Here is a 10,203-nt window from a genome sequence, read left to right on the forward strand (position 1 = left end):
AATGTGTAACGGTTAATAACAAAATACAATAACTATGAATTTCAGTACACTAACTGTACAAAATGTAAGAAAAAATGGACAATGTGTTGGATATACACAGTGGATCGAGTAGCAGTCTCTCTCCATTTACACAATAATAATAATAATAATAACAAATAATTTGGATTAAAATTAATTTATTTTCAATAACTTATAATACTTGTTATTGTAAAATGATAATTATAATCGTAGTAAACTGGTAATAATTATTGTTGTCATTATTCTTTCTACCAATCAAGTTTTATCAATGACCTGTCCCCTTTCTGCAAATATTCCTGGCGACGCCTGTGCTGATAAGAGATGAGCCCCCCCCGAAATAAAATCCTGGCTACGGGCCTGTGTTATAGTCATGTTCCTAGAATTCCCATGCCTCCTGCATTTGAAATTCTTTTTTTTAAAGTTCTCTGCCAAACAACTTATGTACGCCACCAATATGACATGTGACGAATACTTCAATTTTCAATTTGACGAATGGTTTAATTGTAACAATGAGGATAACACTGATGAGACAAAGAAAAGGACATATTTAACCTTTACCCAAAATTTGAACTTAGAACCCTCTGCTTCGTAGTTTACTACACCAACGACTATCTTTTGCATTTATTCAAAAGGTATGCCTAAGTGCCGTAACGCCAACAAAAAATAGTCTAGTAGGAAATGTTTCATCCCACTTTGCGTTTTATCCTTGCAAGGGACCGCAACTCCAGAAGACATTCAACTTTCATTATTTTCCCCCCACCCCCTACATCACAGTCAATGTACAACCTAAAATGCTTATCCATATCTTTGAAATCTTTAGAGCAGCACAAACAAAAATCATAAAAGCTTCTAAATTAGTCCGCTTTTCTAAGTATTCAAAAGAAATTTTGGTTAGGCTAATCAATTTCAATGAGCACATAATACCATAAACGTAGTTCCAATTTGTTATTCTTGTTTCACTTCCAAATATACGCTACATTGAATGAGGCAAGTTGGTTCCCTTTCTGAGCCACTGTCTTCAAATAGATGTGGCAACAAATAAATTTTGCAACGACGTGTTGAATACCACACGTGAATATCCTCCAAAGTTCCGTTTCTGGACTTTCTCTCCTTTGTAACGAGCAACCCCTTGCTGTGCGCGTCACGCGTCAAAGCACCAAACCTGAAGTCTTCCCTGGAAATGACATTACAAGTCGAAGCAGTGTTTTATTTCGGGTACATGATTATATTCCGCTGATAAACGCTGTGATTAAAATTTCTAACTAGCTTTGAAAGATTTTTCTTGAACAAAATTGTACAAAAGTTAATTGTCCTCGTCCGTGGCAGTGCGGTCTAAGGCGCTGTGCTTTGGGCTCCGACGGCATGGGTTCGAGTCCGCCTGGGTCCAGTCTCTGGGTTCTCGGCCTGTGCATAGGACCGGTGGCAACCCACCATCGTGAGGGAATTGGCGAGCTACGAGTGAGTAGTGTAACCCGGTCACGGATATCTCCTATAACGGCTGGGGGTTCGACGTGCTGACCCCACGTCACCCCATTACTGGTTGAAGATCTCCACACCACTAGGTAGGATTGTGGGATGGAGCCTGGCAGCCGGGAGATAGGTCAAGGCCCTTCGAGGGCTGTAGAGCCATGGGTATTATTATTATAGAAGTTAATAACAACATTTAATTACTATATGCATTTCAGTCAAGTTACTGTTGCGCTGGAAATTCATTTATCAAGTGGATCGAGAAGAAAATTCTCCCCAAGCAGGATATAATAATAATAATAATAATAATAATAATAATAGTAATGATAATACTTTTGGAATAAAGTTGGTTTATTTCAATTAGTTTATAACAATAATAATCATAAGCATGATAATTATTATTGTTATTAATATTACTGTTTAAATTTTATTGTTGGCCTGACAACCCCTATAAAGAATTCCTCTTCCTTGTAATCCACGCGCACGTCGCCTACTAAATCAAGAGATTATTATTATTATTATTGGTTTGTATATATGTGTGGACCTGTTCATAAGCCAACTAATTGATCGTCAAGCATTCTGTAGAAAAATCCTGGAGTCTACTATTCAACGTGCTCTGTCACGGCTTACTTATTACAGAGAGTTTGCATTACACTGGCACGAAAGATTTCTCAAAATATGGTGAACTGAAGTGAATCAATGCAATTGAACATAGGATTACTTTTACAAAAATTAATAAAAGTGGAACATTAATTTAGGTTACAAGCTGAGAGGAGAGTCGGGAGAGTCGTGAATGAAGGAACCTGTCTGGCCTCTTTCGTTCTTCGCAAGACGTCGCGGTAAGCAGACTCGTTCTCGTTGCTCTTTCTTTCCAGAAGGAAAAGCCTCGGTCTCGTTTAGATTATCTCAATGATAAATATATAAAAAAATGTTTAAAGACATTTAGTAATAGGACTTAAAAACGAAAGTTTTAGAAAATTAAACATCTTTAAATAAAAAGTAAATCAATTTGCATATTAAAGAAATTTTGATTATAACGAATTCTAAAAATAATTTACACTACGATTTACCAAACCCTTGAACAATACAAGGCTTTCGGACAGTATAAGTCTCGATTATACAGACGGCTGTCACTCTCGGTCTTGTCTTCATTTTAAATTGTGCTCGGTTTCAGTCAAAGTGGCACAAAAGTGAAGTAGAATAAATCAAATCAATCAATCAAAATAATCATAATAATAATAAATGTTATACCAACGGCTGATCTTCCTTTAAAAATTTCTGGCGACGCCCATGCTTTAATTCTATTGTTCTAGTCAACAGTCGAAGACAATCGATATATGTAATACCTCGAATGACGTGTCTGCCTGCCAGTGAGAAAGAAAAAAACAGCATTATACCTGCTTACCACTATCTGAAATACAGTTTCATTAGTAGTGCAAGTCCCTGCATTCAACGACTAGTTAAAAAAAATTGAAGTTACTTATTATATTTTGGATGATATTTAGGCCGCGGTGGCTCAGTCGGTAACGCGTCTGACTACCATGCTAAAGGTCCCGGGTTCGATCCCCGGCCGGTTCAAACCGGGAACTTTTCTAACGTTGGAAGCGGCCCCGGCGTCGAATAACATGGGTACCCGGGGGAAACCCTGGGGGGGTAAAGGCGGTCAGGGGCGTGGTGCTGATCACATCACCCCCACTCACGACCGGATCAAGAAAGTGTGGGGCGTTACCCCCACACCCCCATACGCCTTCATGGCGTGGTGCTATGCACAGGGGAGCACTTTACCTTTACCTTTATTTTGGGTGATACGTCCTTCATATCTTCACATTAACGCTTGTTATTAACTACCTGGATTTTTTTTAAAAAATGTTATTTTTCGTAAGTTCTCATGTCCATTGGCAATATGTACAAATACAGGAAAATAATTTATCTTATGGAAATGGCAATTTCAACAGTCACTCACCCAGGCTCGAACCTGGACCCCAAGTGGCGAGAGCGTTTCACCACAGCTCTGCACCCTGTCCATGGGGGTCCCCTTATTGAGAATAACTTTTTTTTTTTATTGCTTCCAAATCCCGCAGGAAGAGTACATTTTCTTTGGTAACGACCACTATATAAGTTATATTTTCTGGAGTTCTTTGTTCCAATCAGTATATTAGGACACTACAGTAAATGCAAAGACAATATTTTCAACAATAAGACATTAAATGCTCATTTATTATTATACAAATTTTCATTACAGATTATTGTAACGAACTGATAATAGCCAGCATTACACAATAAACGCAGTTTGAACCTTTCTTTATATAAAAGCGACAAAAATAACACTCATGTTCACATTAGTTTTTTAGGTGGTAAAAATCTAGATTTTTGGTCAACTAATCATGTGTATTCGAAAGTATCAATGTCAACTATTAACTAATAAGTTCTGGGGAAGTTTGAAGTTGAATCAACTGTCCTTATCCTCCCCCCTCCTTCTATAGGGCTGTTTCTGGATGAGAATTACAATATTATATTCTACTTTAATATTATTATGAAGTACTTAACCTTATGAAGGAAAGTCAATTTCCATGGCGGAGTGGGTAGCGCAGCGAATCCAGGCCTGGGGATGTGTTTTCTTTGTGAGTGTCCCTTCATGAATTTAATCATATCATCAATTGATCCTCATCTTCGCGATTAGCCAAAAGTGACACAAAAGCGAAATAAAATAAACCAGCTCAATAAATTTGTGGAGGAAAGAAATTCTGTCCTTTATTTTCTTAGGACTTTGGTATCTACAGAGCGTTTAATTGTCACAAACCAGTGGCGGATCCAGAAGTTACAGTTTGGAGGGGCGAATTTCATTCGAATGCCTCACCTCACCGAACCTCAATTCTAACACACCCTTGCACTGCTATATATAAACAACATATTATACTGTAAACAGGAACGAAGCTGTGTTTTGTGTTCTAGAAGACAGAGAATTCCTTTGCAAGAATAGAGGTCGAGGAGTGGAATAGGTGGTTATTATTGTATCATAATTCCTATTGACCTCCTATTGCCACAATGTAAACTGAATGAGGATATATGAGAAATATAGTGAATACGCAGAGAACACAAAAGTCTATTCCCTCAAGGGGTCTCAGTTCGATTTCATTTTGAAGCATATTGCACAGTGATTCAATACAAATTTAAACTGTAGTGTCTTTTCCGATTAGCTTATCTTGATCATAAAGTTGACTTATTTTATAAATATTCTCGAGCCTTTTAAATTTGGGGATAAAAGGCGGAACATCTGAGTCTCAAGCCCAACCCTGTGGCCGAGTGGTTAGCACATCGCGCTGGGACGCCAAGGGTCCCGGGTTCGAATCCCGCTCGGGCTTGGTTGTTTGTGAATGTCCATTCATCAATTTCATCATTTCATCACTCATCCCCATCTTCGCAAATTAGCCAAGAGGCACAAAACGCGAAGTTAAATAAACTAAATCAAAAAAAAAAAATCAAAATCTGAGTCTCAAAAATATCAGGTATAATATCATATCCAAGAACTGGCAGTTGGGAAAGGAGATCGCTCCCATGGCCCTCCCGGTGGATGCGCCTCCCACAAACAACAGAGTGTAAAAGTTATCTAAACCACCCCCACCCCCAAAGACCGTTGCTTTGTTTGAAGGACATTCACTTTTCTGTGTCTTTTGTTACGAGTCACGCGTCGTATACCCCGCGCTTTTCGTGAGGACCAATCGAAAGACGTCTGGGACCAGCAGGAAGTCATCCCAGAATAGGCTTGCCTTTGCCATTGTGTGAGGTCGTCTGTGCGGTGGCCACTGGCCAGAATAGTTTGTCTGCTCAGTGGGTATTTGAAAGTGGAGATAAGAAAGCAACATTCAAAGGTAAGTAAGTTCAATAACGTTTTCAATATTTTTACACTGTAAGTTTTCTTTATACATATATGCTCAGATTGTAGTATCCGCAATGATTAGACCAAAATTTGTTTCACATTTCGAAATAATGACAGTACACGGTGAGAGGACATTGTTTAGCATGCAGTGTGAGCCCTTTCAATATTCCTCGTCCGAGGATTGACATTCGTCATGGTTTGATTTGATTTCATTGATTTGTTTTATTTTACTTCGCGGTTTGTGCCTCTTGGCTAATTTTGAGAAGATGGGGATGAGTGATGAAATTGATGAATGGACATTTGCAAACAACCATGCCCAAGCGGGATTCGAACCCGGGACCCCTGACGTTGCAGCTCGACGTGCTAAGATTCGTCATGGTGTCCCTATCTTTGAGCCTCGTAACCTGGAGCCTACTTTGAGGGGGAAGAATGAAACCTGAGGCTTAACTTTGGGAGATTAGGGGAAGAGTCACGAAAAATTTTCCAGCTCATAAAAATAGCGTCCAGGGATTATTTCCTAAAAAACTAGCGAAATCACAAATATTACTCTTTATTACTTTGCTCCTCAGGTCGCCTAACTTGAAGATTTTAACAAATGTGAAAATTTTGGGGGTCCTTGTCCCCGCCAATTTACGCTTATGGTTACGGAGACTGAGAAATCATGGTTTAAGTTCGTTTCCGTTCTTCCCACTACCATTTTTGGAGAAAAATAACTGGAAAACTATAAGGATAAAAAATAAAATTTCAAGTGCACAAACGAAATTCTATCCAAGAAGTTGCTTGATTTTTTCTTCCTCCATGATGGGGAGCTTTTAGTTGTTTAGTTTAGTTATTTCAATGGCACAAACGTAATGATTTTGTCCTTCATTTTAAAGTTGGGGGCGAGGGAACTTCAAATTTTGATTTAATTTACTCTCAAACCGTTACGTTACAATCGAAAAAAATGCGCTGGGATAAAACTGTACGGGCTTCCCGAAGCCCCCACCCCAAGTTCAATTTGTGAATACTCGAACGCTGTAATGTTGCAAACGAAAGTAAATGCGATACAATCCGGTACAAACAAAGGATAATCTTATGACATACTTTAAACAGAATAATATGTGTATGTTTGGGGGGACAACGTCACAAAGGCTGACCGTACTACAATTATCACTGCTACTAGGATTCTCTATCATCTTTATTTCTTTCTCCGTTTTTCATACGTTTCAATTTCTTTGCTCTCTTGGTTCCTCTGTTTCCATTTCCGTTATTCTGCTTCACCTTTTCCCTTTATCTTTCTACGCTTCCTTCTCTCTTTCCCATTTCCTTCTTCTATTTCTGTTCTCTGTCATTCGCAGTCAATGTATCTTTCGGTCTCTTTCACCCTCTCTCTTTGTGTTCTTCTGACCTTGTGTGATTCTCGCTATGCTGTAAGCAATCCTAATTTTTAACTGTTGGCTATTTGTGTTAGGAGGAGATGGGCCAAAAATATTTCGTGGTGGGCTAGAGCCCCCTTTGGTGTCGACTATTCTGACTGCGACTGACACCTTCGTTTGGTGTGTGATGTTCCTAAAGTTGTAAAGTAACTTATTGCACACAATTTATAATCTTTCGTTATTGGCTGTCGGAACGTACCCCAGAGGGATTTGTAATTGATTTTTAAGTAAAGAGGCCAAAATAATGCAGTGGGATACTGTGGGACGTAAAGTTAATTTCCATGGAAAATATTATTTACAAAACAGGCTTCTGTAAGAGTTTATAAGATTTGTAAGGTGTTGCTTAAACTCACTTCATTCATTCGTTGTAGTCGATTGCGCTAATATCACAATTTTTTAAAGGAGAAAAAGACACATTGTAAGGAAGGGCGTGAAAGTTAAATATACAATGACATTAATTTTCGGGAGCAATGATCGCCTTCCCACACTCAGACGCTGATATTCGTGAGGTTTTCTGTAGTGTGCGTCCATAGTATCTTCAAATTTTCGGTCCTTGGGGGATTCTAAACATTAACAATTTAAGTTAAGGAAACTTACAATTTCAAGCAGCAGCTAGAATTTCTTTTAGAGTGTTGTCTTAGATTTCTTTTACACATAAATATGGTTGTGTAACATAAAATTTTAAGCATCATTTTAATTTTCAACTCCTTTTCAGGAATGTGCCATGCGTAGAGCAGTGGATACGGATAATGCCCACAAACACACTTGTCTTAGTTCCAACCTACACTGAACATTACTCTTTGCTGAGAGCAGTTTTTCAAGGATCCTGCATGGGTTGGGTTTACACAGATATGCACTGTAAGTAGAGCAGTTCAAATCTAATTTTGTTCTTTTTTCAAGGGAATTTATTATTCATTATTTTCATAAGTTTTAAGCTGTAGGAACTTGAAATGACAGAGGTCTCTTAGGAAGTAAGCTTATATGCTGAGATGGGAGGACCAGTGGCGACCACTATATGTACCCAGGTGTAGCACACGCTAGAGGTGGTCAGCTAGTATTGAACATATAGTCAACATAGTGAGTGTGAAAAGAAAATTAAAGTGTCAAAAGTACATGCATACTTAAATACATGTATCAAGGAGTCCGAGGTTCGATACTCGGTAGTGGTTCATAATGGTTCAGATCTCACTTTGAACTTTAGGTCCAGTCCTTATTAGTCTGTGATTAAATTGGTCTTAAAAACAAATTCAAACAACAAATCTGGAAATAGGAAAGGGTGGGTGGGTGTCTCATAGCTTCGGTTATTTCTGTTTCAAAGGGAGTGTTCGCCACTGGGAAGGACAGTACTAATAGTTACACAGTGTAGGCTGGAGTGTAAAACTTTGTTGTGGCTGTCTTAAGAAGTATTTTGAAATTGATATGGCATACTAATTACACAATGTGTACAGCGAGATGTTAAAATATTACCAGGCAAGTTGTTCATAATTTTCAATATTTTTTGACGTCCCATGTGTATTTAAGGAATTGAACATCATTGAACTTTTCCTGGAAATATTTATGCATCTCACTCTTTACATACCTTTCCTAATATCTTTGTTACACAATTAATTTCATGGAGGATTAGTGAAAAAAAAAATATGGTTGACTAGACCAAACAGCAAATATACTTCTGTGTCAGCATCTTTAAGTTCTGAGAACTTGTTGCTTGCTGCTTGTGTACAATTTAGTGTTCTTGTGGATGTGGGATGAAGTAAGTGATTCCTACATTTTATTTGTTTTCTCTTTTCAACTTGCAAAGTGAGGGTCTGTGATGCTACATTTATTGGCTATCAGTTACCCTGTAAAAGCCTACATACAAATTTTGTCTTTGGAAATTAAATTCATTTTGAGATGTTATGTAGAAGAAAACACACAGATAAAGAAATTAATCTCATTTGAAAAGTATCTAAACTTTCATCATTCTGGGTTTCTTTCATTCAATCTTCCACTGTATGTATAGACATTTCTTAGGAGAATTTAAATTGCTGGGGGGATCCAAATGATACTAACTTTGCATGATAATTAACTTTTATATGTTAAATCCACTGGAACGCTTGAAATAGTTTTCTTTCTATTAACAAATATAGTTGTACAATAAACTGTTGTATTGAAGAAGTTAAATTTTTGCTACTTTCAAGATTAATCTAATTTAAATTTATTCCTTGTTTCAGACATTGAATGCTGTTTAACTAAAATAACCACCTCTGATGTTTGAAGATGATCCTGATTTTGTAAATGGAAATGTAAGTAAATAAATCAATTAACCTGTATGTAATCTGAAAATGTCAGAATCACATAAATAGAACTAGGAACGTACAATATAATGCTGCGTGTGCGAACCATACATACACACCTTTCATTTTGTAATTAATAATCTTTGCATATGCATTTCCAAAATGCACCTTAGCATAAATATACAAATTATAATCTTTATGTATTTCTTTCGTAGCCTACTAAACTTTCAATAGAACTTTATTTCTGCTACTTGAAAACAGAATCATATCCATGCTTTTATTTTTGGAGAGTTGAACTTTCATATAGCTATGTCTTGTTTCTATAGAAAATATTTAAAATTGTCAAGGGTATGTGTCTCTTGTCTGCTGGGTGAAGGGATGGAATGAGGCATCCACTCACTTCTCCTTCTGGCACTGTGCCTGTTAAATGCTAGTATAATGTACAGAATAAATAAAATCTTTTTGCCTTTTCGCTACATGATGTTTACACATACACTTTGACAGGACAGAACTACAGGGTGCGAAATCATTGAAAACTGGTGGGGGAAGAAAGTTCTTAATCTACATTCCCCCCTCCGCCACATATGTGTATTATTAAAAGTAAATTAATTTGCTACTTTTATACATATCAGATATTGTAAAGCAGCCAACTAATTCCTTTAGTAACTTGGTTAAAGATGTTATAAATTATGAAATAGTTGAAGTGCTTTCATTATGTGTAAGTTTTTGTTTTGTTTGTGCTTTATGTTAATATAAATCAATTAGTTTTCATAGTTATAATTTTCTTGCATTCTTGTTTTACTTTGCTTATTGGTGTAGATTTGTTAATGATCTCTTGAGAGAGAAAGCATTCAATACTCACAACTACACTAATTTGTGTGTGTTTTCGATATTATTCTTAGTACAGTATATTTGAAATTAAAAGTAATTGCTTATCTTTCGTTTGTTATAACAAAAAATCTTCCTCCCGGAAATTTTTGGTGGGGGGATTTTTGAGGCCAAGATTGTTGGTGGTGGGAAACCCCCTGTCCCCCCAGGATTTCGCACCCTGCAGAACTAACAGAAACATAAGAAAGCTAAAGCTAAACACTCAAAAATTAGTAAAAAATTGTTTTTCACACCAACATTGAATGGTAGTGTTTGAGCTCTTAGG

This window comes from Lepisma saccharinum, chromosome 2 (assembly GCF_977018435.1).
Source record: "Lepisma saccharinum chromosome 2, izLepSacc3.1, whole genome shotgun sequence".
Classification (NCBI taxonomy): Eukaryota; Metazoa; Arthropoda; class Insecta; order Zygentoma; family Lepismatidae; genus Lepisma; species Lepisma saccharinum.